At 36.3% G+C, this 18,664-nt stretch overlaps 1 protein-coding gene across 1 annotated transcript in view; it reads right to left on the reverse strand.

Moving 5' to 3' along the window:
• Cpne4 (copine 4) overlaps positions 1 to 18,664 on the reverse strand; it is a 522,029-nt gene that overhangs the window by 480,628 nt on the left and 22,737 nt on the right. The gene's annotated exons all lie outside the window — the stretch shown is intronic.

Below are 18,664 nucleotides of genomic sequence, written 5' to 3' on the forward strand. Positions count from 1 at the left end.
AAACCATGATGGGCCAGGACATGGGGCAGCCAAGGACAGGCTCCAGGATGAAAGTGTCTCCTTGATAAGACTGAGGTATGGCACTATACAGAGTTCTTAGGCCACATATATAAAAAGATATTTTAAATTATTAAGTGAAATCTTATTATATATCATTTGTAATTACTATTGCTTTGCAATCTGTGTCTTACATCTATAAATATTAATCAACAATATAATTTATAATGGCTATAAAATATTCCAATATACAGATATAACAAATTACATGCTAAACTAATTCTGTTTTTGAGTATCTGTTTCCAGTTTCTCACTACTGTACACAGTGCTTCTGTGACCAGGCTTTTACATCATGTACCACCAATGTGATGTGACAAGAATGTCAAGAAGGGGACCTCTGTGGCATTTATCTCACAGACCCATTGCCCAAGCCTAAACATGAAGCACACCCAAATTGAGATGCATTACCTCATGAGCATTCCTTAAAACTATCCACATCATTAAAAACACAAAAAGACTGAGAATTTGTCACAGAGCAGAGGATACCAAGGAGACAGGATAATTAAATGCAATGTGATGCCCTGGATTGGATCCCAAAACAAAAAGAGAATTTTCATGGAAAAATCGGTGATGCTCAAATATAATCCAGATTTTGCTTCTTGGTAATACAACGATATTGGTTTCCTAACTTTAACAATAGGCCCATGGTTATATAATCTATTAACATAGTGGAGCATGGGTCAGAAGTATATGGGATCTGTATTATCTTTGAAACTTTCCCATGAACCTAAAATGATCACAAGTTAAGGTTTTTTTTAGTTGCAACTTTTTTCTTGTTTTCTTTGGATATAATTTGGTTAGTTGAGTCGAAAGCTCTGCATAAAATTTCAGGTTTTTGATACACTTTGTGAAGTTACCAGGATTGTAATTTAATTTTATGCACTATTTTTGCCTACTTTTCAGTAAACACCTTACTTTATCTGCTTGGTGTTTCTAAATCAAATGCCTTTTTGTCAAATTACCCAGGAACTCACTCTCCAGTTAGCCGCTGAAAGAACGCAGAAAGTATCTGTGAGAACTGCCAGAGCAACAGGACCCAGCCTACCCTTCTCAGCCTGGATGGATCTCAACAGGCAAAGGAATTCAGAAGTGACTCAAATAACTCCCAGGAAACAAGGACCAAAGGACAGAAGAAGCCATTTTTACATAGTCATTTTTCTGATTGCAACTCTTTCTTCACTTTTCCAGCGGTACTGCCTTTAAAGTGAATCACCAGTGATCAAAGGCAGACCAAAATAACACATTGTTCCTCTAGAGAAGAGAAGGTGAAGTCCTATCATTCCGTGAGTATTCTTGGAGAAAAAGAAGAGCAACAGAAAGAGGCCACATTGCCTATTTTTTCTAAAAACAAGGCCTATAATTTTGTTCTTTTGAAAAAATCTTTTTAAAAAACATTTGCCTATTGAAAAAAGTATAAGTAATGCTGAGGCATGTATTAAAAAGTTTATCTGTTCTGTGTCTGTAACCTCCTCCTCGTCCTCCTGCAATGTGCAGTGTGGGTGAGCTCCATTATATCTAGTCTTGCTGTTAGCATTTAAAGGAAGAGAAACTGATTGCTGTTGGGCATCCATGTACCGGGCACCATCCTAGTCACCTTAAGGTACATTTTTATCAAATTCCTCCAACAACATTGGGGTGACAGTGTAGAAGATTCAAAAAATGATCACAATCCTCCCCTTCCCCCTGCACCCACATTCCCATATCCATGCCCCTTGTAATGTGTCTCTGCAGCTCTTCCTATCTAGTAGAGAAGTCTGTTTTTCCACCCTCTTAGATCTGGACTGGCCTCGTGACTTGCTTTGGTCAACAGAATACAGCATAAGTGATGCTCTTTCAGTTCTGAACTGAACATATTAAGTAAGTCTGGCATAATTTCACCCAGCTAGTTGGAGGCAAAAGGAGAGGCAATACATTCCCCAAGACTATACACTAGAAGTCAGGATAGCCAAGATTCAATTCAAGAACTATAGAAACCTAAAATCTCTACTACTTTCACTACAATTGTTGCCCCAAAAATGGAAACAAGAAAAAACTCTAATGCAAGCAAATGCCATAGCTACTAAAATAGCATAAATTCCAAAGTCACTTCCCTTTACTTTGTATTGTGTGCATATGTGCATATCTGTAAATAATTATCTATTTAATGGAGAGAGTGAGCCAGGTAGGGGGAAATCTATTTTTTAATCTCAATAATATAATCTAAATCAAACATATTCTTCTTGGTGCAATCGACTGATGATGACAATTGGCTTTCTCTTGTTTTTCTCCCTATATTGGTTATATAATCCCAGATTAATGGACTTCACTCTGGAAAATTTGTATATGCATACAGCATACCTTAATCATCCTCCCCCTCATCAGTTCCCATAACCCACGCCCTTCCAATTTCATATTTATAGGGGATTTCAATGTATATTTTTTATTGTATTCATGTCTTCTATTACCTGCCCTTTCACCCCTCCCCTTTTCCCTTCTTCACTTTCTCTTGTCTAGTAATTGTTTGCCTTTTATTGTCTTGTCATCTTTTTTAGATTTCACATATTAGGGAAAACACACAGTATTTGTCTTTGGGGTCTGGTTTATTTTTCTCTAAATAATCTGCTGATCCTCCATTTCTCTGCAGATGATGAAATTTCATTCTTTTTATGTAAGAATAATTCTCCATTATATATAGATCATATATTATACATATGATAAATGTAAATCATATTTTCTTTGTCCATTCATCTGTTGATGGTCACCTACGCTGGTTCCGTATCTTGGCTATTGTAAATTTTCCCACAATAAACATAGGTGTGCAGGTATCCCTACAGTTTGCTGATTTTAATTCCTTCACATATGACAAGGAATGCTATAGCTACATCAAATGGTATATCTATGTTTAGTTTTTTGAGAAACCTCCATATTGATTTCCATAGTGGCAATCCTGATTTACATCCCCACCAGCATTGCAGAAGTGTTCCTTCCCTTACCCCACACCTGGATTTCTGCAACATTTATTATTATGTTTTGTATTTCTGAAGATAGTCATTCTGACTCATGTAATGGAATTTTTGATTTACATATCCCTAAGGTCTAAAGATGTTGAGAATATTTTCATATGCTTATTGTTCATATGTACTTTTGCAAGCCTGTAAAACCAGCACCACATAAATGAAGCTAAGGTCTGCCATCAGCTTCAGCTTGAGCAGTAGCCAGGCCTCTTTGACTTGTGGCTGCGGAGGTGTCTGAATGCTTAGATGGCTGAACCCTGTGAGATGAATCATCCCTGGCTGGCCTTTTTCCTGCAGGAATGGTGATCTAAGTGAAAGATCATGATGGCCTAAATTCAGGAAGTGAGGATGGAAGATCTGGGTTACTTCAAACATATTTATGAAGCATAAATATACTGGAGGTCACTTAGTATAAATTAAAAATATCTCAACAATCCAAATGCATAGTATTTTCCCCTGGGGTTTTATTTTAACCATAGAAAATTCTATTACTATCTTCTATACCCATGCCTCATCATGCTTCCTCTTTCCATCCTCAAAACACCTGTAGGCTATGTGCTTGCATTTGTGTCTGCCAGCATTCATGCTCCTGAGAAAGATCTCAACCAAAAAAGGATGGAAACCAGTGGGTGAATATCCCAACTTCCTTGCCCTTTCATGGGACAATTCTAAGGCATGCTCTATTAGTCACCTGGATCCTCCTCAGTCTGAGCCCAGTTGTTCACATTGGTAGCTCACTCATTAATAAATATTTTTGGCTTTCTGACTTTCCTCATCTATTGCCCAGTTCCCTCACTTATGCACCCTAGGCTCACTTCTCAAATAAAATGCTTAACCATAATCCCTGTCTTGAGGTCAACTTTTGGGGAAACCCAAATTAAGCATTGTATCACTGCTAGATGAACTGAAAGGGAATTTTTTAATATTCCTTTTATTTACTTTGTTGTGTTTTGTTTTTGCAGGGCTGGGCACTGAACTCTCCTTGGCTGATAGGTGACGTCTTGTGTTTCTGGTATCATCTTCATTCTGTATGTGTATGTCTGAGTCCAACTTTCTTCCAATAAAGAGAGCAATAACATGGGGGTGATTTTAACTACTTCATTTTAATTTATTTCTTTCAAGATCTGATCTCCAAATACAGCCCCATATGGGGTACTAGCAGATAGGATTTCAGTATGTGAATTTTGAGGGGACACAATTGAACTCATTATATAAGGAAGATACAATATTTCTAAGGGTGTGTTCCAAACCCAATTCAGTTCCCTCCACTTGGCACCATTAACAATCTCCTTGCTGAGAATGTTCAAAGTAAAGTAAGAACAAAATCGTTATAAAATAATATGTTCAGAGTTGTATATTTATGGAAGCAAGAAGCAGACAATCTGTATAAAATCAAGTTTGCAAACAAAAGAGGATATGTAATGAACCACTGGTTAATCAGAAATGTAAGCAGGCAGTGCCCACTTCCTGATTTTAGCATTCTGTTAGTGAATGCTTCCATTTGCCAAGGCTTGTTGTTACCTGAACATAGTGGTTTTCCCAATCTGGTCCTATGGAAAAGGCGTTAATAACTACACAGAACAAAAGCATTTTTCTCCACACCTGATTCAGTTATGTAATCTCCCAAGAAGGACACGATGTTTCTACTGTAACTTGTTTTGAGTCATCCCACAGCTACAGGCTGCACATCATGGAAGTTTATCCTCCTCTTTGCATGCTTTTCAAACTCTTCCTGTCACTCAGCAGAGATCATCATGGCCAGAGATCACTCAGGTGCATGTCTCAATGGGCAGACATACAAAACATCATATTCTAATCCAGCCATGCTCCTGTTCTCTGCAGTGCCTCCCTAAATCCAGTCGCCTGTTTGGCTTTCCATTTTTTTCATAGATTTGTGGAAGCCAGCAGAGCCATTTTTTGCCTACTGCAAATCATTTGAAATAAAACATCATGGCCTCAGTTGAATATGTCATCTCATTTAATCTTCCCCAGTAAGTCTATATAGGAAGGGATATATTAGCATTTAAAGATGAAGAATTTGAAGTTTAAAGAGGTTAGAGAACTTGGCCAAAAATCACACATATATGTGTAGTAGAGGCTGGATTTAATCTGATCCTATTTGAAAGAAGGGAGGGAAAGTTCTTGCTTTTTCCACAACATTTTTTGACATTGAGGCATTTTTTACTATTTCATGTGGCTATTTCACAGAGGCAGAATTTTTTTTTATGGAAGAACTTTTAGTAAGAGCATTCCTTAGCATCTAAGCCATCCCATGGGGCACTATATCAAAACACTAATTCTTACCTTTTCTCAACCTGAAACTGATGCCAGGTGTCAACAAATTATCCCTACTGCTACAATCTGGAGATACAACTGCCTCTAAAATTAATAAAAACAATAATTTACAACAGTAGAAATGTTCTGACAGTTAAATAGAGCAAGGCAGGTTCTAGCATCTTGCACCACCTGAAATAATAATAATAATAATAATGATAATAATAGAACTTTATTTAAAAAGTTAAAAGAACCATGCTACAACTAATATTATGAAATAAACTTTTAAAAATGGCATCTGAGCCAGCATAGTGAAGAAGGATCTGACGCTTAACAGAATCAGTGCTGGGCAAAGAAAATAAATCAATATATCTAAGCACTACCATTATAGCCCCCAAGTGTGCACAGTCAGCACTGTGAGGAGATTGAAGAAACTCAGCTCCTGTGCCATTGCCACAGGAACTCCAAGGGATAGGAGGGCTCCTGCCACTCCCCTTGGACATCCTCAGGCTGAGAGCAACAAGTAGAGATCATACTCTTAAGTGAAATAAATAGGACACACATGTGTAAATACTGAATAGTTTCTCTGGTGTGAAAAATCAAAACTGTAAATAAAGTTCAAGTGAATGGACAAATAATGTTCCAGGAAAAGAATAACAATTGTGAGATAGTTATTAAAATCATATTTAATTATTTAACTGTGGGACTAAGAGACAAATCCTCAGGTTTTTAGGAGAAAAAAAAGCAGGCATGTGACAGAAAATAGAGGCTAGTTTCTGAATCCCCATACCAAAGTTAAATGGCAGAAGTCATTGACTAATGTCCACAAAATTCTGACTTCAAGAAACTAACCAAAAACTTTGCAAAACCAAGGTGTTATCTCATTTTAGTTATTTCCATCATTAAAAAGTTGAGAGAATTTGACATCTGAGAGCCCTGATGAAAAATTCAATTTTTAAAATCTGTTAGGATCAGCCTATTTCTACAAAATAGTAAGATTATTAACAACAACAGAGTACAAATTCATAAACATGATTTATCCATAAAGATTTCAGATTTTTTGAGTGAGCCCAAAGAAATGTGTTCTCAATCATGAGGATTTTCAATGATGTCAGCCATGTGGGATTAAGGATTCAGCTCAAAACCCCCTCCTTTACCCCAATAACTTTGAATGGTGCTTTCACCCATAGATATCTCTAATTCATTGCAGAGAAATAGTATCCATTCTACTATTTCTCACCATTCTACTATTTCTCATTATAAATCTCATACTGCCTGCTACATGAAATCATGCTTCTTTTGTGTGTGGGTCCAGAAGTGGCTCCTCCAATTTGTAACAGAATTTGATGAACAAATTCATATTAAGACTTTTTGAAATCAGATAGCCCCCATTCTTAACCTATTTTAGCCTTACACCAATGCTTTCTTATTTTTCTGTGTCTTCCTCCTGAAGTCTCAGCTGGCCCTGGTACATTTTGATTCTCCTTCTCCACATATATTTTGCAATACTATTACCTTATACTGTTGGACACATTTAGCTATTAAAGAAAAACCTCTCACAGGGTCAGTGAATAATTCACAAGTCTTTCCAGAGCAGAAAAACAAAGTAAAATAAAATATTACCAATGATAAGCTGCAAAAAATTACATCAGAATTCAGAATCAATTCCAATTAATGATGAAACATGGACAGATAACCACTAGTGAAATAAGAGCAAAGAAAGCCTCATGGCTATGTAAGTCACCATGGCTCAATGTCAGTGGGTAGTAGCTTGCAATGGGATCTGAGATCTGGGTTGGAACTCCTTTGTACGAAGAAGATAGAGGGGGAGGAGATATGAATAAATGAATGAATAAGCCATTGTGATTATTAAATAAGGGAAGATTATTAAAGTTTATGCCCAATCAAAGAAATTGAATAAAGTGGAGAGAAGAAGGAGGTTTCATACTCTGATTTTTAGATCAGTTTGACCCCTAAAATGTGAAACAAAATAGTGTGATCCCATCATTAGTATACATGACTCTAAATCTTAATATCCTGGAGATTTGGAAGGCTGCTCTGAGATGTGTTCTCCCATGGGCCTGCTTGGGCCCATGCGGTGGGACTGGGTAGCCCCACCCTCCCCTGCCTGTGCGCCACCAACTCCATTGAGAAAGGCGAGATTTGAAAGGCTGCTTTGAGATTTGCTCTCCCGCTGGCCTGCTTGGGCCCATTCAGCAGGACCAGGTAACCACGCCCTCCCCTGCCTGGTCTGCCACCAGCTCCACCAAGGAAGGTAGCTGCACAGGCATCCCTGAAACAACCCTCACCCTGGTCTCAGACCTCCGCATTGGGCCAGTTCTTGGACCCACTCTGCAGAGGCATAGGTGATCATAAAGGGTATTTTTCTGAGCTCCCAACTTTCAACATCATTAAACAAAGGGTGGGGGAAACCTGTAATAAAACTGTGTAGAGTTCAACCCTGCAAGTCAGGGAACTCAATCTGGGCCTTGTGGCCTGAGGTCAGTCTGAGTCGTGGGGATCTGCCATTGGCTAGCTGAGATCAAGGGACTTGGTACTGCAGATGGCTGTGCATGTGGTATTGTATGACAGCAGAGATATAGTCTGAAAGAAGCCCTTCAAATTCATTTTTTCTTTCTTTTCCTCATTCCACTCTGCAAATTCTTTCTTTTTTCTGTCCTCTTTCTCCAACTCAGTCTCTTCCTCCACTCTATTGTCCCTCATCTCTCTTTCTGTTATTGCTCCTGCCCTAATTCAGACTTCTTCTTTTATCATTTTTTCTTTTTTCTTTATGATGTATTGTTCTGTCATTTTAACTCACACATGGGTCAATAGTTTCAAGGGAAAGTGAGCCCCTATTACTGTTAGGGGAATATATTCTTGTCTTTATCCTTGTACTCTGTATATCCCTTTTGAATTTAATAGCTTCGTAAAGATTGTATGGTCATTCTATGTCCTCTGGCTTCACTTGAAACCTTCTCCAATTCTTTTACTTATCTACTCCTCTCATCCTAACACTGTCTAAGCCCCCATCCTAAATGATAAAGACGCTATATTGAAAACTGTATTCACTGCAAGCATATTTTGGGGTGCTTCTTGATTTTAATTTAATTCACATGGTTTAAAGGTGATAGAATAATGACTACCACAAGTGGTCAGTTTGGAAGCTATGCTTGATCCTACTGGGATGCTGAATGTATCAATTGGGATAAAGGATTCTGATTGATTTAATGAGTTGTTTTCTCTGATATTATGAAAATGAGAATGTCTATGAGTCATTAGAGACTCAAAAGCTAAAGCACATCAAGAAGATTTAAGTAATAACCCAGAAATTAAACCAAGGACAACCCAACAACAAAAATTAAAATGAGAAAACACTTAAGCAAGACACAAAGACAGACTTCCAGTTCACCAATGGCAAAAAGTAGGGCAAATGAGGATGAAAAATCTGATAGTGAACCAGCAGGACACCCTGAACCCATAGCACAGGAAGTAACCAAACATATCAATCAGGCTCTAGAAAAATTCAAAACAGAAATAATTTCCCAGATAACCATAGAGATGGTGAACAAAATGGAGGTCATAATTGGAGACTCTAGAATAGAAACTGGAAAAAAAATAGATGAGCTCAGGACCATGATAGAAGGTATAAAGGCCCAGGATAAGAAAGAAATGGAAAAACAATGAATGGCCAACATAGGAAAGAAATGAAATCCATAAAACAGATTCAAACAGATATCCAGGAGATTAAAAACTCTATTGAAAGTGTACACAACAGAATACAAGAATGCAAAGATAGAATCTGAGATATAGAAGATAGGATTGCAGTCAGTGAATGTGAAAAGAGAGGTCTCTTAAAAACAGTAAAGGATCATGAGAAATCAATCCAACAACTCCTAGACGACACAAAGAAAAATAACATAAGACTGATAGGAATCCATGAGGTAGCAAGAGAAAATACAAATGACTTTAAAAAGCTGTTCACAGAATTAATGAGAGAAACCTTCCCTAACAGAAGGGAAGAATTAGACATACAGATAACTGAGGCATAATCTGCAACAATGCATAAGATTCTAATAAGATTATATTAGCCATTTAGAAATGGGAAGAAAGGAGCTAAAGGTGCAGGGAAGGTGTGATAGGTAGGGGAAGAACAAAAAGGGAAAAGAAAAAAATGTGAGAGAATGAAAAGATGAAAATAAAGTGTTTGTAGATGGGGAGGGGAGGAGGGGGGGAGGGGAGGGCAGAGGTAAGGGGAAAAAATGAGAATCAAGACTTGCCATGTAGAGGTACATGATCCCAACAATGAATGTAACTGTACTGTATCCCTAAAATGTACCAATAAACTCAATAAAATTAAAAAAAACTACACCTAGACATATAATAATCAAGATCCCAGAAACCCAACAGAAGAACAAAATACTATGAGCAATAAGAAAAAAAAAATCACATGCAAAGGGAAGCCCATCAGAATCACAGCAGACTTTTCATCACACACCCACAAATCAAGAAGATCTTTAACCTAGACTGATGTATCCTGCAAAACTCTCTTTCAAAATGGATGGGGAAATAAGATACTTCCATGACAAAGAATACCTGAGAAACTTCATGAATACCAAACCAGCACTACAAGGAATTCCAAACGATATCCTAGAAAAAGACAGTGAAGGTCACAACACCATGAAGCCCAACAGACCAAATTAAATAGGCAAGGCAAGAAACTAAAAGGAGAGGGATGGAGTAAAAACAGTCAACAAAAGGACAATAACAAGACAATAATAAGTCAGTACATATCAAATATAACCATCAATGTCAATGGCCTCAATTCACCAATCAAGAGAAACAGACTGGCAGAATGGATTAAGAAGCAAAATCCAACAATATGTTGTATACAAGAAACACATCTAGTGCAAAAAGAAGCCCATAGACTCAAACTGAAAGGATGTAAAACAATTCTCCATGTGACAGGAGCCCAGAAAAAAGCAGGGTTTGCAATCTTCTTTGCAGACAAAGTATATTTCAAACCAAAACTGATTAAGAGAGACAAAGAAGGACACTACATCCTTGTAAAGGGAACAGTTCAAGAGGAAGAGATGACAATCATAAACATATATTCACCAAATATTAATTCCCCCAACTATATAAAAGAAATATTAAGAAACATGAAAAATCAAATAAGCACTAATACAATTGTAGTGGGGGATCTAAATACCCCACTTTCAAAAATAGACAGATCATCTATGCAAAAAATTGCAATGAAATACTGGGACTGAAACAAGCTTTTCAATGCATGGACTTAATAGACATGTATAGAGTGTTCCACCCCACAAAATCAGAATATACATCCTTTTTGGCTGCATGGGTCATTCTCCAAGATAAATCACATACTAGCTCACAGAACAGGTTTGAATAAATGCAAAATAATCAAAGTTATTCCCTGCATATTATCAGATCATAGTACAATCAAGCTGGAGATCAATAGCACAAGAAACGAAGAAACTTCACAAAAACATGGAAATTGAACAACACTCTCCTGAACAATCAATGGATCACAGAGTAAATTAAAGAAGAAATCAGACAGTTTTTACAAATAAATGAAAATGCCAATACAACGTACAGGATTCTATGGAACACAATGAAAGCAGTTTTACGTGGAAAATTCCTAGCACTGAATGCCCACTCTAGGAAACAGAGCGAACTCAAATAAACAATCTAATGATGAATCTTAGACTCCTAGAAAAACAAGAGCAAGAAAAACCCAAAGCTCAAACAAGAGAGGAAATTATAAAGATTAGAGCAGTAATCAATGCAATGGAAGCTAAGAAAATGATACAAAAAATAAATGAATCAAAGAGTTGGTTTTTTAAAAGAATAAATAAAATTGATAAACCTTTAGCTAACCTTATCAAAAAAAGGAAAAAAAAAGGCTCAGATCCATGCAATCAGGAATGAAAAAGGTGAAGTAACAACAGATCCAACAGAAATCCAGAGGATAGTCAATACCTACTTTGAGAAGCTGTACTCCAATAAAATGGAAAACACAGAAGAAATGGACAGATTTCTAGATACTTATGAATTATTGAAGTTGAACAAAGAAGATAAAAACATTTTGAACACCCCAATTACAATCAGTGAAATTGAAAATGTAAATAAAAATTTACCAACAAAGAAAAGCCCAGTTCCTGATGGATTCACTGCTGAATCTTACAAGACATTTAGAGAAAAACTACTACCATTACTCTTCAAACTTTTCAATAAAATTGAAAGGGTGCAAAAAATTCTAAATTCATTCCTGGAAGCAAGTATCACTTTGATTCCCAAACCAGGGAAAGATGCAACTAAAAAAGAGAACTACAGGCCAATCTCCTTAATGAATATAGATGCAAAAATCCTTAATAAGGTACTAGCAAACAGAATACAGAGGATCATCAAGAAGATCATACATCCTGATCAAGTTGGATTTATTCCAGGGATGCAAGGATGTTTCAACATAAGTAAATCAATAAATGTAATACTCTATATTAACAGAGTCAAGGACGAAAACCATATGATCCTCTTGATAGATGCTGCAAAAGTATTTGACAAAATTCAACACCCATTCATGATTAAAAACCCTGAAAAAAATTGGAATAGATTATCTATATCTCAAATTAATAAAGGCTATCTATGAAAAACCAACAGGCAACATCATATTAAATGGCCAAAAACTGAAAACCTTCATGTTAAAATCAGGAACAAGACAAGGATGCCGACTATCACCACTCCTCTTTGACATAGTTCTGGAAACATTATCCCTAGCAATTAGACAAGAGAAAGAAATTAAAGCAATAAAGATAGGAAAGGAAGAAATTAAACTGTCATTATTTGCTGATGATATGATACTCTACATTGAAGACCCAAAAAACTCTACCAAAAGACTTCTAGACTTATTTGACACTTTTATCAGAGTAGCTGGGTACAAGATCAACACCCAGAAATCAATAGCCTTCTTGTACACAAATAACAGACTCACTGAGAGAGAAATCGGGGAAACAATTCCTTGTATGGTAGCATCAAAAAAATGAATATCTAGGAATCAATCTAACAAAAGAGGCAAAAGACCTCTACACTGAAAACTACAGCACTCTGAAAAAAGAGATGGAAGAGGATATAAGAAAATGGAAAGATATCCCCTACTCCTGGGTAGGAAGGATCAACATAGTGAAAATGGCCATACTACCAAAACTGCTTTACTGATTCAATGCAATGTCAATTGAAATTCCAACACTATATTTCACAGAACTAGAAAAAAGAATACAAAAATTCATTTGGAACCATAGGAGACCGAAAATAGCAAAAGCCATCCTAGGCAACAGACACATGGCAGCAGGTATAACAATTCTCAATTTGAAACTATACTACAAAGCCACTGTGATAAAAACAGCATGGTACTGGCAAAGGAACAGACCCAAGAATCAAAGAATAGAAGATGCAGAAACAGCACCAGACATACTCAGCTATCTCCTCCTTGACAAAGTAGGCAATCATTCTCACTGAAGGAAAGATAGCCTCTTTAATAAATGGTGTTGGAAAAACCGGATCTCAATCTGCCAAAGATTAAAACTAGACCTTTATCTTTCACCATGCACTAAATTAATATCAAAGTGGGTTAAAGATCTAAATATTAAAACAGAAACACTAAACTTGCTGGAAGATAAGTTAAGCAGAACTCTTGAAGGCATTGGCATAGGAAAAGACTTTATGAACAAATCCTCAGTAGCATGTGAAATAGCAGAAAGAATCAACAACTGGGATCTCATCTTATTAAAAAGCTTCTGCACTTCAAAAGAAACCATCAACAGAACTAAGAGACAACCTACAATGTGGCATAAAAAATTTACCAACTGTTCTTCAGACAAGGGACTATTATCTGGAATATATAAAGAACTCAAAACAATCACCCTCCCAAATATAAAGACCCTATTCAAAAATGGACATCTGAAATGAATAGACATTTCTCAGACAAAGAAGTAAAAGCATCAAGTAAATATATGAAAAAATGTTCTGCATCACTTGTCATTCAAGAGATGCAGATGAAAACAACACTGAGATTCCACCTCACCCCACAAAGAATGGCTGCTATCAAGAAATCAACCAATAACAAATGTTGGCAAAGTTGTGGGGAGCAAGGAACCCTTCTCCATTGTTGGTGGGAGTGCAGACTGGTGCAACCACTATGGAAATCAATATGGAGATACCTCAAAGAGCTTGGACTAGAGGTTCCATTTGACCCAGCCATCCCTCTTCTGGGTGTCTTTCCAAAAGAATTAAAAGAATCATATCACATTGATATATGCACATCCATGTCTATAGCAGCACAGTTTGTAATACCTAAACTTGGAAACAGCCCATTTCCCCATCAGTTGAAGATTGGATAAAGAGTATGTGGTTTTTCTATAAAATGGAATACTACTCAGCCATAAAGAATGAGATGTAAAGATATACTGCTAAGTGAAATAAATAAGGCACACATGTGTAAATACCAAATAGTCTCTCTGGGTTTGAATAATCTGCAATAATACAGAAGATCCTAATAAGATAACTGACATTTAGAAATGAGAAGAAAGGAGCTAAAGGTGTAGGGAAGGTGGGATGGGTAGGGGAAGAGTAATAAGGGAAAAGAAAAAATGTAAGATAATGAAAAGAGGGGGATAAGATAATGAAAAGATGGAAATAAAGTGTTTGTAGATGGGGTGGGGAGGAGGGGGTGAAGGGAGGGCAGGGAGAAGGGGAAAAAATGAGAACCAAGACATGTCATGTAGAGGTACAAATTCCCAACAATGAATGTAACTGTACTATATCCCTAAAATGTACCAATAAACTCAATTAAAGCTGATAAAAAAGAATGAGATATTAAACTCATTCACAGAAAAATGGATACATATTGAGGATATACTCCTAAGTGAAATAAATAAGTCACACATGTGTAAATGCCAAATAGTTTATCTGGGTTGAATAAACTAATAGTACATAATATCCTAATGAGATAACTGACACTGTGAGAAGAAAAGGGCTAAAGTTGTAGGGAAAGTGAGAAGGGTAGGGGAAAGGTAATAAGGGAAAAAATATGAGAAAATGAAAAAATGGAAATAAAGTGTTTGTAAATGGGGAGGAGAGGAGTGGGTGAAGGGAGGGCAGGGACAAGGGGAAAAAATGAGAACCAAGACGTGTCATGCAAAGCTACAAGATCCCAATAATGAATGTAACTGTACTGTATACCTAAAATGTACCAATAAACTCAATTAAAGAAAAAAATATCATAATATCCTGCAGACCCTCCCAACTTTGGTGTTTTCTTAGTTTTTGTGACAGTTATGATGTTAACTTGAATAGACTAGGAAACACCTAGCAGATGAGTGGAACACAGTTGTGGATATGTCTGTGGATGATAGACATATAAGCCACAAACTGTGGAGGGGAGACCCACTCCCCCAGGCAGGTGATCTCGACAATGAACTTGTAGTCTAGATGGAATAAAAAGGAAAGAATAAGGAAGTCTCCTCTTTTCTTGCTTCTTTGGAGGAGCTCCTCTTTCATCATCAGCTTTGGGCCCTTGTCTCCAAGTCTTCAGGCTTCCAGAGGAAATTCTTCAGCCTCCAAAAGCACACCCTTTGGCTTTCTGTTTCAGATTCTTACCAGAATCTGCAGCGAGCTCCAGGCCTACAACTTTCAACTGGGTCCTTCAGCCCTCCAATGTGCAGATGACCATTTTGCATTCTTCCATCCCTGACTCTGCAGGCAGCCATTGTAAACCCACTTTGTAAATCATTTATATATTATTTGTAACTTATCTGCTACTCCAAGATAGACTATAAAGGGAGACCTGAGAAAATGCAGCCTGTATCCCCCTTCCTTCTTCTTTGATCTTTCAGGAACATTGCAATTTTCACATATTGTTTTTCTCCTAAAATAATTTTCTAACAAATATGTCCGTCTTGATACATCAAAGGAGATGTAAAGAGTGCTGTCAAATGGCATTTACCAATATGTATTAAATCAAGCCAACATGATGCATACAGTGGTACATTGATACTCATCGTTAATTGGTTTGGGCAGGTGTGATAAGTACCAATAACAAATGCCAAACAAGGGTAGAAAGTCACAGGCAGTCAATACTAACAAACTGCAGCTTGTGTGTTGAGTACCAAACAAATTATGAATACCAGGAAAATATTTTCAGGTCAAAATATGTTGAGTACCAAATTCAACAAGTTTCAAAGTGGTCGAATAACAAAGCATGATTTTACTGGCTTTGAAATTTGAAGGCCTGCATTACAGTGTTGTTTTCCCCTTCTGTCTAACAAGCTGTGTAACCTTAAGTGTACAGATATAGCTTAGGAATAATTCAGCTTCCCTGTTTTAAATAGAATAAAAAAATCAAGCCATGCTCTCACAGGACAATGGAGAAGTTGAAGCAAACAATGTATGAAGTAAACAATTGAATTAGAGTTGCTTCAGCATCCCCAAATTCCTCTGGAATTATAAAGGTGATGTAGTTACAGATGGATGAATAATTTCTTAATATCCCTATTCTCCCTCAGCCATTACTATTTTTTTTAATTTTTCTCCTTTTAAAACAAGTTTTGTCTGTGATACTTAGTAAATTCACTCATTGTGGGGTAAATGGTACATGATCCTTTTTACTTTCCCTTTTCCTTCCCATCCCACCTCCCCTTCCCTTCCTTTCAATGAACCAACTCTTTTTGTTGTTGTTGTTCTGGGAATCAAACTTGGGACCTTGTGTTTCTGAGGCAGGTGGTGGAACCACTAAGCTGAATCCCCAGCCCTGAACCAATTCTTCTATTTATAGATTGTATGTGTATTTACTCACAATTTCATTAATTTCCACTCTGATTTTTACAATTTCTTTCCTTCTATTAGTTTCAGATATGGATTGTTCTTGTCTTCTTAGGACCTTGAGACATATCTCTAGCTTATTTATTTGAAGTTGTTCTATTGCTTTTTATGTATGCATTCACAGTTATAACAGTTCCCTTAGAACAGTGTTCATTATGTCCCATAGGTTTCTTTATGTTACTTCTGTTATTTTTAAAAAATTCACTTTATTGGCACATTTTGGGTGTCCATTATCATCATATTCATCACTGGAAATTTGTGCCTGTACATATCTTAGTTCTTGTTTTTTCCCATTCCCTTTCCCTCCCTTCCACTCACCTCCACCTCTCCCTATTTACAAAAGCTTTGTTCCTGTTTCTTTTTCCTTCTTTTCTCATATTTTTTTCTTTCCTTTTCCCCACCCCCACTTCCTCTTCCCCTTTGCACTTTATCTTTCTATTTCACATCATCTATTATACAGTTTGGTCCTCATTTACACTTTCAGTGTCATTTTTAAGGTATCAATGAATCTAGCTTTTTTTCCATTTCTGACACTTGGTCCACAAGATGGTCAAATATACTATCCATTCTTTCTGCTGAATTTTTGATGCCATGCATCACTGTTTGCTTTCTTTTCATACTTTCTAATTATTTACTGAAGTAGTCATTCACATCTTATCTTGTTTAACTCAATTATGACTTGTTTCTTCTATAAGCTCATTGAAAATTTTATTGGTGAAATCCTTTGTCTGTTTAAATTATCTTTCAGCTATTTAAACATTTTATGCATTTGCTTATATGTTTCTTCTTATACCTCATCAAATTTGAATTTTGGGAAACTTTAACAGTGCTGCCAATTTTGCAAAAAGTCATCCCAATTTACTGTGTTGAGTTGGCACTGTACAGAGATGGACAGCCATATTGGTCTGAAAATGTTAATTTTTTTTCATTTTTATTTTTTATTTTTTCCATGTATACAGGGGTAACACATCATACTAAATATGTAAGGTCATATCTACATGGGTTTGATTACAGAAACTAATAAAGTATTCTCTAAATAATGAAAAAAAAGAATAAGATAAGACTATAAGAGCAAGAAGCAATTTAAATATGTTCAGGGACCATTTTCATCTCCAGAATTAAGGATTATTTAAATCCTACATCAGTGCCTTTTCTCTTTTACTTTCCTTTTTAGTTTTATTTTAGGATTCCCTATTTTTAATGTTCATACAGAGATTTCTTTAACTGAAATACCGAATAGTTTCTTTGATGTGAAAAACTATAATAGTACACAGGATCCTAATGAGACAATTAATTATGTGAAATAGGAAGCAAAGGGCTAAAGGAGTAGGGAAAGTGGAAAGGGTGGGGGAAAGGTAATAAGGGAGAGGAAAAAAATATGAGAAACTGAAAAATGGAAATAAAGTGTTTGTAAATGGGGAGGGGAGGAGGGAGTGAAGGGAGGACAGAGACAAGGGGAAAAATGAGAATGAAGACCTATTATGTAAAGGTACAGAATCCCAATGATGAATGTAACTGTACTGTATACCTAGATTGTACCAATAAACTCAATAAAAAGAAAAAAAACCATCCTGACCATTTGATTTTTTAGTTCTATGCCTGTAACTTCCTCTACTTCATTGTCCAAGAGATCAGCTTTTGGGGTGTAAGGTGTTATAGGATGCATATTGTTGCCTTGCTTTCTCATATTGCTATGGTTTTTGCACTGTGGGTTGAAGATCAGTTAGGATAGAAAATCTCTGATGTTACTGTGGGATCTCACTAAAGTTAATTTCCTATGGTATTTGAGGGTCTTATGAGTGTTAATCCTTCTGGGGCCTTGCTCCCCAGCACCAGCCTTGCTCCCCCACATTTAGAGAAAACCACAGTAATAGTGGTGACACAAAGAAAAGCCACATATTGGCACACAGAAAAAAACAAATAAGATCAACAACTATCCCGTCACTAACAACAGAAATAAGCAGTAATAACAGAGTCATGAACAAACTGCATATTGTCATATCATAAAAATCAATCCTTAACAATAGAAAAGAGATCTGCAATAGTACTGTAGACACTAAGACAGACCAAACACTGGCATACTAAAAAAAAACAAGTGTGCCACCATTAACAACAGAATTCAATAATAGCATAGAGTCAATAATAGCTAAAATTAATAAAGTTTAATAATAATAATAATAAAATTAGGGAATGGGAAAAGTGAAAATGGGGGAAGTAAAATTGGAAAAAAAGAAAGATGAAGAGAGAAAAATGAAACAAAAATACAATTAAAGGATAAAAGAAAGTTAATAGAATTAGACAGAAAAACAGAAAAAAACAAACAAGAAAATTAAGATAAAATAAAAAGAAATAATAAAAGATAAGAAAGAAGAAACAAAAGTAAACAAAAAAACTCAAACAAAAGAAAAAGAGAAATGAACTTTAAAAATTCCTCTGCATATTTG

The sequence above is a fragment of the Fukomys damarensis genome, unplaced genomic scaffold (assembly GCF_012274545.1).
Source record: "Fukomys damarensis isolate Sample0158 unplaced genomic scaffold, DMR_v1.0_HiC HiC_scaffold_37, whole genome shotgun sequence".
Taxonomy (NCBI): domain Eukaryota; kingdom Metazoa; phylum Chordata; class Mammalia; order Rodentia; family Bathyergidae; genus Fukomys; species Fukomys damarensis.